Raw genomic sequence first — 15,083 nt, 5'->3', positions numbered from 1 at the left:
CCCACAGCTTCTCTTGGAAGTCAAAAATGAAACAATTTCATGTAGTTGTGGGATAGAGCTGTAGGTACCACACAGGAAATCAATTTTGTGCTGATCTGACCTAATGCAAACAAGACTGTAGGAAATACAACATAACTAAATGACCACTCATGATAGTTTTGCCTCAGAAGGTTACTTACCAGAGGTACTGCTACACGTTTGTGTAAATTACATTTACAATGGCTCATTGAAACCTCACCAGAAGCACAGTTCTTGCCTCATGTGGAGTGAAAGCTGTCCCAGGGAGGGTGTGAAACCTCTCCAGTGTGGGGTTGGAGAACACTGTGTATAACCAAACCCTCCGACACTGTTCTCTCATAGAAGTTCCCTAAAGTTAGAAGAAAATACTTAGATAGTGCTTTTCTGTTTGTAGTATTTCAGAAAAGCAAAGCACTGCCTTTGGTTTGGTTTGGGGTTTTTCTGAGGAGTTTAAAACATCAGTTCTACCTGTTGTAGAACTACTGTAAACACTACCAGTGGTGTGGAATACCAGGAGGACAACAGGTCCTGCCCATCATGAGAGCAGGGATGAGGTTGCTGAAGGGGATTGGTACTCCAGCCGCTTATTTGTGTGCGTGGTTGTCATTCACACCATCCCTCTTTCTCCTCAGAAGCCTCCCTAGTGCCACTGAAGCCAGATGTTACAAGTCATTTTGCACTGCAATTGAAAATGGGGAATTCTGAGCCAGTAATACTGCCCTTGTGGAATACTTGTGGAATATGCAGGTGCCAGGAGAGTTTCAGTCAGTCCATGCAACAGCAGTGAGGAATGTCTGCAGATGTGCAGGAGAAACATTTAACAGAGACCCCAAGGGTGAAACTTACATTTAAACTGATTTGTGTATCTGCAATGCCTTGGTTTGCTCTACACAAGCAAGTATTCCTGTGACCAGCCTGGCTCCTGATTCCAAGATTTGAATGTGCACTCTTCCAGGACCAGCTTCCCAGGACTCTTCCTTACGGTGCTTGTATTCCCTCTTGGAGCCATGTATTGCCAGGTTTAGCCAGCCTCACCAAGGACCTTACTGCTGCTGTATTTCAAACTGCAGAAACTTCTCAATGTTAACATCAACTGCCCAGAAAGAGAATCCATCTAAAGCTTACAATCGGATGAAATGAATTCCCGTGAAGAGTATTGTAATACCTGGTGCATCCTTAGGAATATAAGTGGGAATTAATGAACCGGGAAAGGGGAGAAAAAGAGAAAAAAAACCTCAAAGCCACATTAAAATTCCAACCATTCGCTTTTGGCAACGCAGCTTTAAAAAGCCCTGCGCTGTAACTATTAATAGAAAAGCCTTTCTACTGGTGAGACAAATGATGCTCACGCAAAGCTGTTCGAATGGAATGGTGTAAAGGACCAAAGCAGAACTATTTCATGCTCTTCTCTACTCGTGATGTTACAGTCTTGCCAGGACTCCTCTGCAAGCAAACCGATGCTATAGACAAAAGACACTGGGACCATATGGCGATTCCTGTATGTTTTTATATCTGTTTGTCACAGCCTTCAGGGAACGGAACTTGGCCAGACTCAAAATTCTCAATTCCTACCAAAATAAATGGGAGTTCAAAGTCCTTAACAGCCAAGGAGGCTGTGTCTGTGGAAGTGAGATCTGGCAGCGATCACAAAGGGAACTGTACCTGAGCACACGCTGCAACAGTTCTTGTTCCTACAGGGCCGATGGCTTCATCAGTCATGGTGTTCATTTAATGAGGGTTCACAGTGTTCTGCAGCTTCCACGCTGTCTGCGGTCCTCTGCTTCAGGAAAAAAATCAAACCTTTTTGGTAAGGAAAACACTTCCTTGAGAGAATTTCAGGGAAATATGACAGAGTTACCCAGTATCTGCCAGCCCCAAAGTGAGCCCGAAGTATCACTGTGACTGAACCTCTTGCATGGCCCACACACACACACACATATATATATATGTATATGGAGAGAGGAGAGTTCTCAGTTCAAACTGGTATGGCTGCAAAACTAGACGTTTGTATATGCTCATGGTTCTTTAGCCATGAAACAACCACAGACATAAAAAAAGGTTTATTATTCTAATTTCTACGAGCAAGCCACAGAGTTCTGTACAGGAATTAGATTTTGATGTGAAATAATACAAGATGATACTAAAGAAGATGATACTAAGTAAAAGCAACAATATATTTTCAACTACCGTTGATTTTTGTTCTATTAAAAGTTCAAGGACAAGTAACTTACCCTGCATTTCTGCAATCAGAAGTGTTGCTTCTGTGTTTGGTTAAACTGTTATGAAAACAACCCCTAAAAAGAAAATCAATTGCAGTGTGCATTTCACAGTTGTGTTTTAAGTTTGCTGCTAGAAATGAGAGCCCAGAATCCTCTCACTGTTCCCGACTGGCTTTATTACTGAGTAACATCTGCTGCTGGGATGAAAACAGATTCAGTGATCGTGGATAACTGGCAAAACTTCCCCTCCGTCAGCTCAGAGGATGGCAGGATCAACTGCACACATGCAGCACGGCCTGCAGAGGTAACGGGGTGCTTACCTACTGCAGTAAGCCAGAGCTCCAAATAATTGTGTGTGCTCCTGCTCTTGTGAAATGAGAGATACAATTTGCAATTTACACAGGCTCAGCTACTTCCACCTAACAAATGCACTTTAAAAGCATTTGGGATAACCCTGACTTTAGAGCCATGGCTGTGATTAAATAAAAGATAGGGATTTGGGTGCTTTAAGAAACAAACAGACATTGAACTTGTGGCACCGGAGGTACTTGTATTCCGTGGTTAGCTGCAGTCAGCTTTCACAGAATAGAATCACAGAATCAGGTAGGTTGGAAAAGACCTTTAGGATCATAAAGTACAACCGTTACCCCAGCATTGCTAAATCCAACACTGGACCATGTCACTAAGGGTCTCACCTACATAGTTATTGAACACTTCCAGGGATGGTGGCTCCACCACTGCCCTGGGCAGCCTGTTCCAAGGTCTAACCGCCCTTACAGAGAAGCCATAAGACATTTTTCCCAATAGCCAGTCTAAACTTCCCCTGGCGCAAATAGTATCTTGAATAGAACATACAACATCCAATCTCACCTTCCCTCTCGAGCACTCCTCCCTGCCACATAGCGTTGGCTTAGGCAGACAGGCTTCCTGGGCAGAGATTTCTCTTTATAAAGATCAGACCCACCTGCTGCAGTACCACGGGGGCTCCACACAATCTGTGTCACAGGGAAATGATGCTGGTTTGTCACCTCTTAAGCAGAGGCTTCGCTTCCGTTACTTTCTGGTGTCATGGGAAGGTACCTGGGATCTTCCAGTTGTGACTTAGTCCCAACTTCTTGTGCCAGTCAAATGGTTCTTCATTATCCTCAATGTGCCTCTGCAGGTTTCAACACGTGAGGTTAAGTTTTGGAATAGAGAGCAATTTAAGAAAGAGCAAGAATAAACCCCATGTAGTTGAGTTTTCATTTAGGTGTGCTTTAGATTTAAATGTAAGTGACACTGTTAGATGCACTGGAACATGCTATAATGAATACTTACATTAGCCACTTCAGTGCTAAAGGAATACCATATGATCACTAACAAGGAGGTTAAGCAGTATAGATGGCTGAATCCTGCCTCTGCTTACATAGTGCTAAAAATGAAGCCAAATTACAATAGTAAGGCAAAAATATGAATTATTGACTTTAATAACATGGCTTTGGGTAAAATACACATTGCTGTTGAAAAACAGAAGTCTTCTCATCATTAGTTTTGGAAAACATAAAATTCCCCTTTACACCAAATGTCTGCTGTTTAAGTTGGCTTGATAAAGAGCAGTTCCGTGGAATAAGTATGTATGTAAAGTAAAAACTATTTTTCAATGAGAAGTAAGAAAAATGATCTACTTTTCCTGCTTATACGGAGATTACATCACTACAGTCCCATGGATTTCCATGGAATCATTTTTGATTTGTGCTCATGTAATCAGGCCAAGAAGAATCAAGTTTTCCATTTAAACCATTTCTTAATTCAGCTGCAGATATTCATGCACTTCTAGAGCCGAGCTCTAAATTAACCAGAAATGAGAAAAATTGAACTGAAGGAATAAGGAGAGGAGACGTGCTTTAGTGATGCACCTCACTCTGGTTAAAAATTAGGCATGGCTAAGGCAGGCTTTGCAACAGGCAGGAGTTTTTTCAGCCCGCTTCTCACAGCAGATACGTACAATAGCACTGGGTTCAAAACATCTTTCTAGTTGCTTTTGAGAGCATGTTAAATTGAACACTTTTTAGTAGGGTTTCTTTGGTAACTATCTGTGAGATTAGGTCATTATTTTTAAATGCTGCACTGCTGACTATGCAAACCCATGGTTTGAAACGTTCCTATACCTAAAAGAAAAGCTCACCTATTAAGGAAGGTTTCCTCTTGTAGCACTGATGTAGCCCGTATGGGAGCAGTCTTCATCAACTGGTTTTCCATATTTGTAATAATATCAAGAATTCACCTCAGCTACAGCAGAAGTTTATCAGCAGGCTGTAACTCTGTTCTTCTTGTGAAGAACTAAAACCCCAATACATCTGCAATACGAAATGCATCTGTAATACCGAACACCAAGTGGCCCAAGCTAGGGTACTTTTTGGATGCAATGGCATTAAACTTGCCCTTTAAAAAGCATAAAAGCAGCAGAGACAACTGATTCCAGACACTAATTTTCTTTTGACAAATTACTAAATGCCTAAATAGACGCACCAACAGTTTAAATAATTAATCCTTCACATCCAACCTGCAGAAAAGCTAAAAGCATAGTTCATCTGCTATTAGAGTAATCAGCTTCTTCAGCAACAGCTGTAAAACTGACAGCAGTACCACCAGACTCCTCCTCCTCCTCACGCAAATCAAGCTCTTCTCCAAAAGTCAGACTGCAGCTTAAATCTCCTAAAAAACATCCCTAGTAAAGGACATAGAATCATAGAACAGTTAAGGTTGGAAAGGACCTTAAGCTCATCTAGTTCCAACCAACATCCATTATTCATCTTCCCATCCCTGGGAACATCAGAGCTGAGAAACCTCTGAAACATTTTGGTGTATTTAAAGAGAAAACTGTTTTGAACAGGGAAGGTCTCATCCAGCTACTGTGCAAACAGGAGAGACGCCAGGGCTATAACCTCCAGATCTTGTCTTCCCAAAACATCTTTAGTGCTTTGAAAGCAAGAGCTTGTCAGGAGGTGCCTTGCTTGAAATGCAAGGCCTATAGAACGAAAAATTCCTGATTTATAACATTATTTAGCATTAAAAATAATATTCCTCAGAATACAAATTAGGATGAAGGAGCTAAGGAATTCTGCGTTACCTCTGTTTTTTCAAGATGCTCTTGCCAGGCAGACCCTGGAGAGGCAGATAGCTTAAAGTAGCCTTCATCAGAAGAGATAAGGATTACCAATGAAACTGTTTTCATAGGGATCACACGTTTTGCCTTTAGGATAATTCAAAAGAGACTGTTTTTCTTACCAGCACTGTGTGGTCGCCTGGCTGTCGAAAACCCCTTCAACATGTTCCACAGCTTCCATGGGTGCTGTGGGAGTCTGGAATAGAGTAAGAAAACTTCATTAATTTGATGAGAAAGCAACCCCATGACATTTGTAGTAACCAACTAGGAAAAAGAGCTGAAATTGGTGAATGCACGTGGCAAAGCTGAAGGGGACAGGCAATTCTTGCTGCAAAGAAGTTAATGGAAAGGAACCTAGGTATTTATTTCTTTTCCCTTTAAACCTCCTGATTTCTTTCTCAAATAGTTACTTGGATGAATCTGAAGGACACCAAGTACAGAGTCTCCAGTATTGGCAGATGAATGTTTTGAGCTTTCTGAATTACCCAGAGTGCCCCAACACTTCATGCTGCAAGGGAAAGGCAAGACTATGCCCTGGAGGATGGAGCTGCCTTCCCATGAGAGGGAGAGGCTGTGCAGCATCACACCTTTGCTCCGTCCTGAGTAGGATGCAAAACACTCTCACCATGGACCCTCCCTCAGAAAAGCAGTATTTCTGATAGCTCTGATAGCTATCAGGGACAAATATCTTCTCCTGGACTGTGTCTAATCCTTATAATAAAAGGTACGATTTGTGGAACACAATCTGGCACTGACTTTGAAAATAAGGAGAGAATTACTCATTGGTTTTTCTTCTTAAATGTGCAGAATCATATTCAAAGAGAAGGCTTTTAAAACCAACCATGCGGATTAATTGAAGGTTTTGGTCTTGCAAAATGGAGCAGCACAGCAGAAACACAGTAATATTAATGAGTGACATGTGGTATGTTTCACATATAAAAATATGAAGGGGGTGGTTCTCTTTCAAATATGTCATGAGCAAGATCATCAAAACCAAATGTTATTCCTATTATTTTTACAGGAGTTTCATACAGGGTGTTTATGCTGAGCAGAGAATCATCTCCTTAATCATCCCTTCATCCCAACACACCTCCAGTTGCCGCAGTAAATGCAAATAGATGAAGTTTCCCTGGTGAGGACTGCAACTTATCAGGACACTTTTCCAGATTTGTTTTTTTTTTTCCCTGGAATGAATGAAACAGGAAAAAAATATATCAATAATTTAAGCAGATTATTAGAATCTTCAAATATTTCATTGTGATGAACTACAAATACATCACAATTACATCACAATTTTTAATACATTTCACATAGTTTTATAAACGTATACAGTAGCTGGCTGGCATTTTCACTAGCGCTCGCTTACTAGAAGCCAAATGAAGCACGTGTATGTGCATTCTGCTCATCCATGTGCTGGTTCTGGAATCCTTCACAGCAATTAACTGTGGGACCACTCTGTTGAGCACTGTCACTGTGCTGCATGGCTCAGAAACGGTCTAATAGTTAAAGAAGGCATCTAGCCACAGGTGGCTAAATCATTTGCAAAACATAGACATGTTTTGGCTTGTCACCAGGCGGCATCTGGAAGGAACTAGAATGATTCCATCTTATTTCTCATGTGTCCAGGAGAAAGGGAAGCGAAGCATCAACGTGCCCAATACCGACCACCCGAATAAGAAGTTCTGACAGAGAAGATACATGCATATCTACTTTAGGAATATGCCTACAGGCTATCACACATAGCCCTTTGAGGCAGAACCATGGCTTACACAGCATGTGGTTCTGAGTGCCAAGCAGACATTATAAACGGCTAATGGCATCACTGTCAAGAAGCAGCATTTGATTTCAAAGCATCACTGAATTTTAAATATGAAATTCAATCACATAACATATTCTCGTTCATCTCCATCAGTGTTTATGTCTCACCAGCTCTAAATCCACTTAATTGAAAGAGATGTGAATTAATTTCTTCCATTTAATTATTCATAGACAAGTGTGTTATATTAGCCAACCGGAAAGCTGTCAAACTACGGAAGGCAGTCTTTCTGACAGTTAAAGCTTTTGACTTTGATCATATGTCTATGCTTTTCAGTAGTCATTCCTACAGCTTCTTTCACAGCATCTGTATACTTAACTGGAATGTGCTTGAAATCTTCTGAAGACACTTCTTTCTGTAGTGCTGATTTTGATGTTTGCAATGGCAGTGCTATTCACCATAATAATAATATAAACTGTCTGCTGTAGGGTTCTCCTTGTGCCATTGAACTGCTAAGAGACAGAAGACTTGTCATCTGTGGATTTAACATTGCAAGAGGAAAGAAAAGGTAAGTTTTATTTCGTACATTAAAACCATCTTGACTGCAACCATTTGCCTACTAAGGCTAAAGATTTTGTTAAGGTAAGGACTACTTTAACACATTCTACTTGTAATTGCAATTGCAATGTTCTTGAAGTATGCCCAGTCATATGTAAGACGAGGTAGAAAAAGAAACTCAATTTCAAGCAATTACTGAAATGCACTCTAAACTACTGCAGCTCTGAGAAACAGTGTTATCAAAAAGACAAACTGCTGCAGAGAGCGTAAAATTGTATTTTCTTACATTTATTCAGCTTGATATTCTGCACAACACTTTAAAACTACCTCAAAGCCTGCCTAAAAGTTCTTGGTTTATGGTATCGATATTTTCAGTATTACTTCCCTCTCAGCTTCTCCCCCTCAGTGTTTCTTTATTATCATATTAATTTTTCAGGACAGATTTTATATAGCAGTGCCCACATTTCTGGGGCTGAACTACAGACTTTCTGAAATGATCCTTCTGCAGTTAAAGTACCACTGCCACTTAAGCCTCATTTCTTAATCTTGTGACACATGCATTGTTTTGGTACCATAGGTCTATTTGTACAAGTAGTTCCCAATCTGCTCATGGGTTTAAGCATTGTTCTCACCCTTTGTTGCAGCCTTCACAGTAAAGAATAATGACAAAGTTTCCTGTAGAGTTATTCAAACCAGATAGACAAGGGTCACACAGAAAGAACTTCAAAAACCTAACATCCTTCTGCAGCATCCTTCAGTTTAGTGGTGGTACTCTGAGTGTCTCTGAACCTTCAGCAAACAACGTAAAAAGCAGGTCTTCTTCCTTCCCTGATCAATTCCTTCATTGTAAAATAAGGGTGGTTATCATGGGTTGCACACAGAGCCCTTGCTGAAGCTATATTGCATTGTCAGTGTGCTTACACAAAGGATTCGAAGTAATTGAAATACTTCACTGCAGGGGAAATGAGTCTATAAAAGCTCTACAGAACATCTTAGTAAGCAATATACCAGGGGTAGCATGTATCTAATTCACACATTTAAAAATAAACACTCCAAAGAGCAAATCACAGTTTTGAAATTCAAAATAACAAAGACCCTTATGTTTGAGACAGAGAAAGTCCTAAATAAGTATAAAGAAAGAAGATGAAAGTCAAGGAGGCAGAGCAACTGAGTCACTGTCTGCTTAATAACTCTGTTAATGTTCCTGAGATGTTATACCCGAAAAAGAAGTGACACAGAAAAACCCATTGCATTTGTAAGTCAGAATGACCAAATTAACTGCCCCAAAGTTGCTGGGAGACTGGTGATATAATGGAGCAGTAAACAGAGAAGGGAAAAAACTTGCACAATACTTGTACTACTCCCTTGACATGTTCTTGTTAGAGGGGTAAAAGAATTACCACAAACTGCAGCCTCACCAGAGGCATCTTTATTTTAGACTAAAGAGAAATACACTTAAACTCTATTTAAACTCTATTTAGAAGTACTCAATAATCTAATGATTTCAAAAAGGAGGAACTTCAGTTATTTTCATCTTTGCTGACATTCCAGAAAAGTGGTTACCTGACTGCAATACCAGAAGATTCTGGTTCTCTCATGCAGGGTTTCCTCCAGTACTATGTTTGACACAAGTTCATCCCCTCTGTGATTTAAAATAAAAATAAAATAAAAATCTTAATTTCACCTGCAAACATTTTGGAAGTTTTTACAAGTGAAATCTTAGAAGAATACCGATTGATACAATTCTATCTTGTCTGAAAGACAATATTTTGCTATTTCTATTTGCATTGTTTTTTCTTATTAGCAGTTTTGCTTATGAAAGAGCTCTTTTTATGATTTGAGCTTTCATTTTTATTTGCAGCACTTTGCTCTATTTGGCAAGCTCTGAAATCTGAAAGCAGATGTCTTCCTGAAGAAAGTGATTTGTCCTAGTTATATGGGTATGTCTGCTTAAGCTCCTCTTAATGGATGATCTAGTTAACCTGAACAAGAAGTGAGAGTAATATCCCTTGGTTAAAGATTTTATCCACAACCGCCCCTCCAAAGCAGGCATTGTTATAGTAGCCTTGCAAATATGCTGACTACTGTCAAACACTGTGAAGACAACTTTCTTGTGTCTGTTCATCTGAATTGTACTTCTAGTTCAGTCCCTCTTGATTAGCAAGGAAGGAAAACATGGTCAGGATCTAGCTTTTGTTACTGACATAGTTTTTGCAAGCTGGGGAATTTGTCTCAAGCCCTAAAAGAATTAACACCAACACTGGTTATCAGGCGACAAATAACTTTAGACACGAGCAAAACAGAGCTTAGTACTGATACCATAAAAAAGAAAGAATGCTGATGCTCACTAGTAAGTCCTCAGATTGAGCAGAATGTGGTACAACAGAGGAACAGTCACAAATTATGGACTGTCATATTAAAGTACTGGTGAAGTTACTACGAGTAACGGTATGCTTGTAATTAACAGTGGAATTAACAAGACTTAAGCAATTCTTACCACATTTACAAGAAGAGCAGTCTGTAGCAAATGAGCACTGAGGTACCAAATGATGTCCTGGTGGCTGTCACCATCAGCTGCTGAATGGGTCCTTGGTGAGCTACCATTCAGATCAGTCAGGCGGCAGAAGTTCTATGGACCTTGAACCTAAAAGGCACCAAGAGAGATGGCTGTGAGACCAGTGTTGCTTTGGTTTTGACATTTCTGGTTTTCTTTGTTGTAAACACATTATTTTTCTCAAAGGTAAAGGACTGGGTTTTAGTTCTCACAAAAATCCTTGAACAACTATAGCTAGAGCACTTCTTCCATGAGGCGTAATTTATGTTCTCTCCTAGCAAGTCCAGAGAGCTGCTGAGTGCCTGGTCTTTTCTAGAATATTTGTTTTCTTCTTACATTTTTACATAAGATTCCTTTAAAATCTCTCTACTCTTCAAAAATAATTCATATTAATCTTAACCAGTTGTTCAGGAGTAATCCAAAATCTGAGAATTTAGGACAACTGAAATGATAGCAGATATTCCTTTATTTAACATGTAACTCCTTTATAATAACATTATTAAAATATGTCACACTAAGTACTAGCAAGGACACACTAAGGACTAGGGTACTAGTAAGATGATGAGAAGCAGCAATGAGTTTTATACCTTTGGCTGATAGCACTGGAGTATTCAAAGGGAGGGTGTCTCTTCAGCAGATGCTCCTGATAACAGAATCTTAAATTCCAAGTTCTGAGGGGGGGAATACACACCCAAAAGGAGCACTGTATAGGCAGAACAAACATGTAAGTGGACTAAGATCACAACCTCTTGTTTTGGATAACAAAGCCATTATATGGTCTCCAACTCAAAACATAGACACTGAGGGTTTTTTTGGTTATGTGATTTGTATGAAGACAGGCTGAGGAAGTTGGGGCTGTTCAGCTTGGAGAGGAGAAGGCTGCGTGGAGACCTCATAGCAGCCTTCCAGTATCTGAAGGGGGCTTACAGGGATGCTGGAGAGGGACTCTTCATTAGGGACTGTAGTGATAGGACAAGGGGTAACGGGTTAAAACTTAAACAGGGGAAGTTTAGATTGGATATAAGGAGGAAATTCTTTCCTGTGAGGGTGGTGAGGCACTGGAATGGGTTGCCCAGGGAGGTTGTGAATGCTCCATCCCTGGCAGTGTTCAAGACCAGGTTGGACAAAGCCTTGGGTGACATGGTTTAGTGCGAGGTGTCCCTGCCCATGGCAGGGAGGTTGGAAATAGATGATCTTAAGGTCCTTTCCAACCCTAACTATTGTATGATTCTGTGATTGTAATGTACACACCTTTGTACAGAAGACGGAAAAAAACAGCAAACCAATGTGCAATTCAAACGTGTTGGGATTTCACTATCCATGTTTAGAGGACTTTTTTAAAATGACTTTAAAATAAGAAATAGCATAACCATGTATGAAATGGTTAAGAAATAACCAAAGCATAACCATTGATCGCATGAATAAACTTCAGAGCTTGAAGAGATTGAGCTTCGCCTCAAGACGACATTTGAAAAACATAAAGAATTTGAACAAATCCAACAAAATAATTTTTGAATTGCTTTTCTTCATGCACAGAGATCTAAATCGTTTGAGTAAAAATCAGTTGCACAAGCAGGCTGTGTAGTCAACATAGCATGGGAAGTCCTTCTGTGATTTCCTGCCCTAACCCACCTATTAAGAAGGTCTTCAACATACTGAAGAAAAAAGCCAAATCCAAAGCCTCAACAAATTTACAGACTCTACAGGGACTGTGCTCAGTCTCACCATCTTTGTCTCCAGGAAAAGCTCTCCCACAAATTTCCTCAAGTGCTGAAGTGTGAAGAGCATCAGGACTACTTTGTAGTTTATGAAAGGGTTATAGAAGTTTAAAGTTGTATGATTTCAGGACATAAGACACGTTTCAAGAGACAAATCTCATTTTGATAAAACATACTAAAAATATTCTATAGTCAGGTCATTTAATGTGCCCCAACTGAATTTTGATGAACTTGCCACCTACAAAAAATCTGCTTAAGGGAAAGCGCTATGTATCTGTTAAGCATTAATGTATGAATTAATGAAAGTGTCTCTGACTAATGCCAACCAAGGAGAAAACATGAGGTTTTTTCTTCAGAAGCCAACTCATCATGTATTATTTTTAATGATGCATTCCATAAAAGACAGTTTTCAGCTTTTATGCAGTTAAAAACCCTGTTTACTCAAATACCTTTCCTATTTCAGTATCTTTAAAATTAGACAAAAGACCACCTGACAGTTTATGAATTTTCCACTTAACTGTTCAAATGGAAGAAAACAGCCATCAACCTTTCCCAGCTCCTTACCCTAGGCACAAGTGAAAGATCTAATCCCTATGCTCTCAGCATAAGGCTAACCATTTTGATATAAACACCAGAAAGTGTCTAACACAAGGCTAATTAAAAACCTCTTAAAAATAGGATACATTTCAATAAAAGGGGGAGAAAAAAATCTCTTGTTAGGAGTTAACAATGTCTTTCTCATTATCAAACCTACATAATACAAGTATTATTTCCATGCCAATAAAGGATGGCCTTAAGGAGAATAGATGAAGTGTTATGGGATTTTGTTTACTCATCTCAACATGCAGACTGAAAACCATCTTCTCATCCAGCCCATATTTAGCCTGGATTTGGTGCAACCACTGTCATTTTACAAGACAAGACTGTATTATTACTATTTTCATCCTGTGTCTAGCGCAAATCCCTAGTTATAAAGCAGAACCCCACTGTGCTTGGCACTAGACAAACATAAATCAACAGAGACAATTATACAAATGCCAGATTACCTGTTCACAACAGCATGGAAGACTTACACTAATAAAAGCTTTCTGGTACATTAATCTTGCTGTGAGGGAGCCTGGAATTTTAATCTGGAGAACCCTGAGCTTTGATTTTATGAAGTACTTAAGGAAAGCAAATGCAAACGGGTAAAGCATATAGCAGGGGATGAAGTATTCTTTATTCTCTTCCCATGACAAGCCTACATTCAAGCTGACTTGGTCTTGTACATCTTGCTTCTAACACCGATTTTCCAGACTAGAAAGTACTTCTTCATTCTAGAAGCAACAGAAATAATTATTTATGCATAAAAATTTTACAGACTGTCACACTTGCTGTTGCAATTACTCATTAACAGCACTGGTGCTGTTGGGAGACAGACGTGGATCTATGTAGCCAGTTTCCCCTTTCTACATCTGCTCCACACCTCTTCATCTGTCTTACACATTTATGAACAGTAGAGCTAAAGAAGAGGCTGGCTGCACTCACAAAAGTGCACTAAGCAAACATTAGTATTAGCTTGTTTTAAACCCAAACATAAGCATCCCTAAGCTACTGTAACAGCATGAGCTGTTCTGTGCCCAAGACTATTTTAGCATCACCACTGCCAATAACAAACCAGAAGCTTTAAATTAACTGTGCCTTATGCACTAAGCCCCAGTGCTGGCCATTAGGCTTGTTACCAACTTGTGCTGGAATGTCCTGCGTAAACTGGACCTTGATACCAGATGTTTCTTTTGGGGATGTCGGTTAAGGACAGGATAACAGTAAAGGCCTTGAAAATATGGCCAAGTTTGAAAACAAAGGGTCCCAGAATCCATAATTCCTGGCTACTGAACAGCGATCAAACTGCCACACATCCGCAAAGCTGGGCAAGCTTTACTTTTGCTTTAAGAATAGAAACAGCAGCTGAGGAAAATCAGCAAACAAAACCAGCCAAGCTACAGGACAATGCACATGCTTCAGCCTGGGAAAGTACTCATTAAGCTTTTGCAGCTCTAGAACCAGCATAAACACAACACGTTTATAAATGGGTAGAATGCCCCATGTGGTCGGGCAGGGAGAAGAGCTGCAACATGTTCATTATTGTTTCAGCTTCCCTTTGTAGACAGGTTTTGAGTCCTACCTCCTGAACTACAGTGACCCAGGCAATCATGAACTGCGCTATACACACCACATCTACTCTGTGGTTCTGCATACTCACAGATAGAGATTGTGAAGGTTTCACTGACTTTAGAGTGATAGTGACTGATAATGGATATGAACTAAGCATTCAGCACAGTTAGAGCATCAAACGCACAGTTAAAGAAAGTCAGTCTGGTGAAATTTTGTTTAAAAGTTTAAAACTGGCTGATCTGTCTTCTAAGCATTCCCACGGCAGCAATCTTTCCTTCTCTAATTGACATAGATACACACATATTCATAACAACAAATATTACCAGAACTTTGTGGAGCCGTGTAATGAACTAGGATTATTATGACATTGTTTAATTTTTATATGTGGAATGTGACACTGGCAAACATAAAATACAATTGCAAAAATGTGTGAAATTCATATCATCATTGTCATGACTGATGAACACACAAAAATCTTGCCTGCGCAACTCAAACATTAGACAGGGGGTCAAGTACCAAAACTGAATCACTTTCAGCAATCTTCCAGAGATGAAAGCCAAAAATAAACCAGAAACAAGCATATCCCACCAAGAAGCAATACGAATAAAATACTGAAACATAGGTACAGGAGATGGATGTTTAATATATGTCAAAGCAAGAGGTTAAAATTCAGCTATCATGTTTTTACTGATGTTTCCAAAACAGCCAGCCAGAAAAATGTGACAATTTCACCACTACATAAAAAGAGAAAAAAGAGTAAAAGAGAATTAGACCTGTGGAAAGATTTCCAATACAATGTGGGCAGATAGGTCACCATAACAGCTTCTAGCAGTGAACTCCAAAACCACTTCTCGGACCTCTGCCATACCTCTCAGGTAGACAAAGTGCATCTTAGAACAACAACAAGGTAAGCAAACAGATTTTCATTCTCCTAAGAGGATGTGTACTCCTATGTGAAAGG

This window comes from Pezoporus occidentalis, unplaced genomic scaffold (assembly GCF_034315485.1).
Source record: "Pezoporus occidentalis ecotype Australia unplaced genomic scaffold, CSIRO_AGI_Poc_V1 ctg93, whole genome shotgun sequence".
NCBI classification, from domain to species: Eukaryota; Metazoa; Chordata; class Aves; order Psittaciformes; family Psittacidae; genus Pezoporus; species Pezoporus occidentalis.
The sequence above is the reverse complement of the archived record's forward strand: the minus strand, read 5'-3'. Positions refer to the sequence as shown.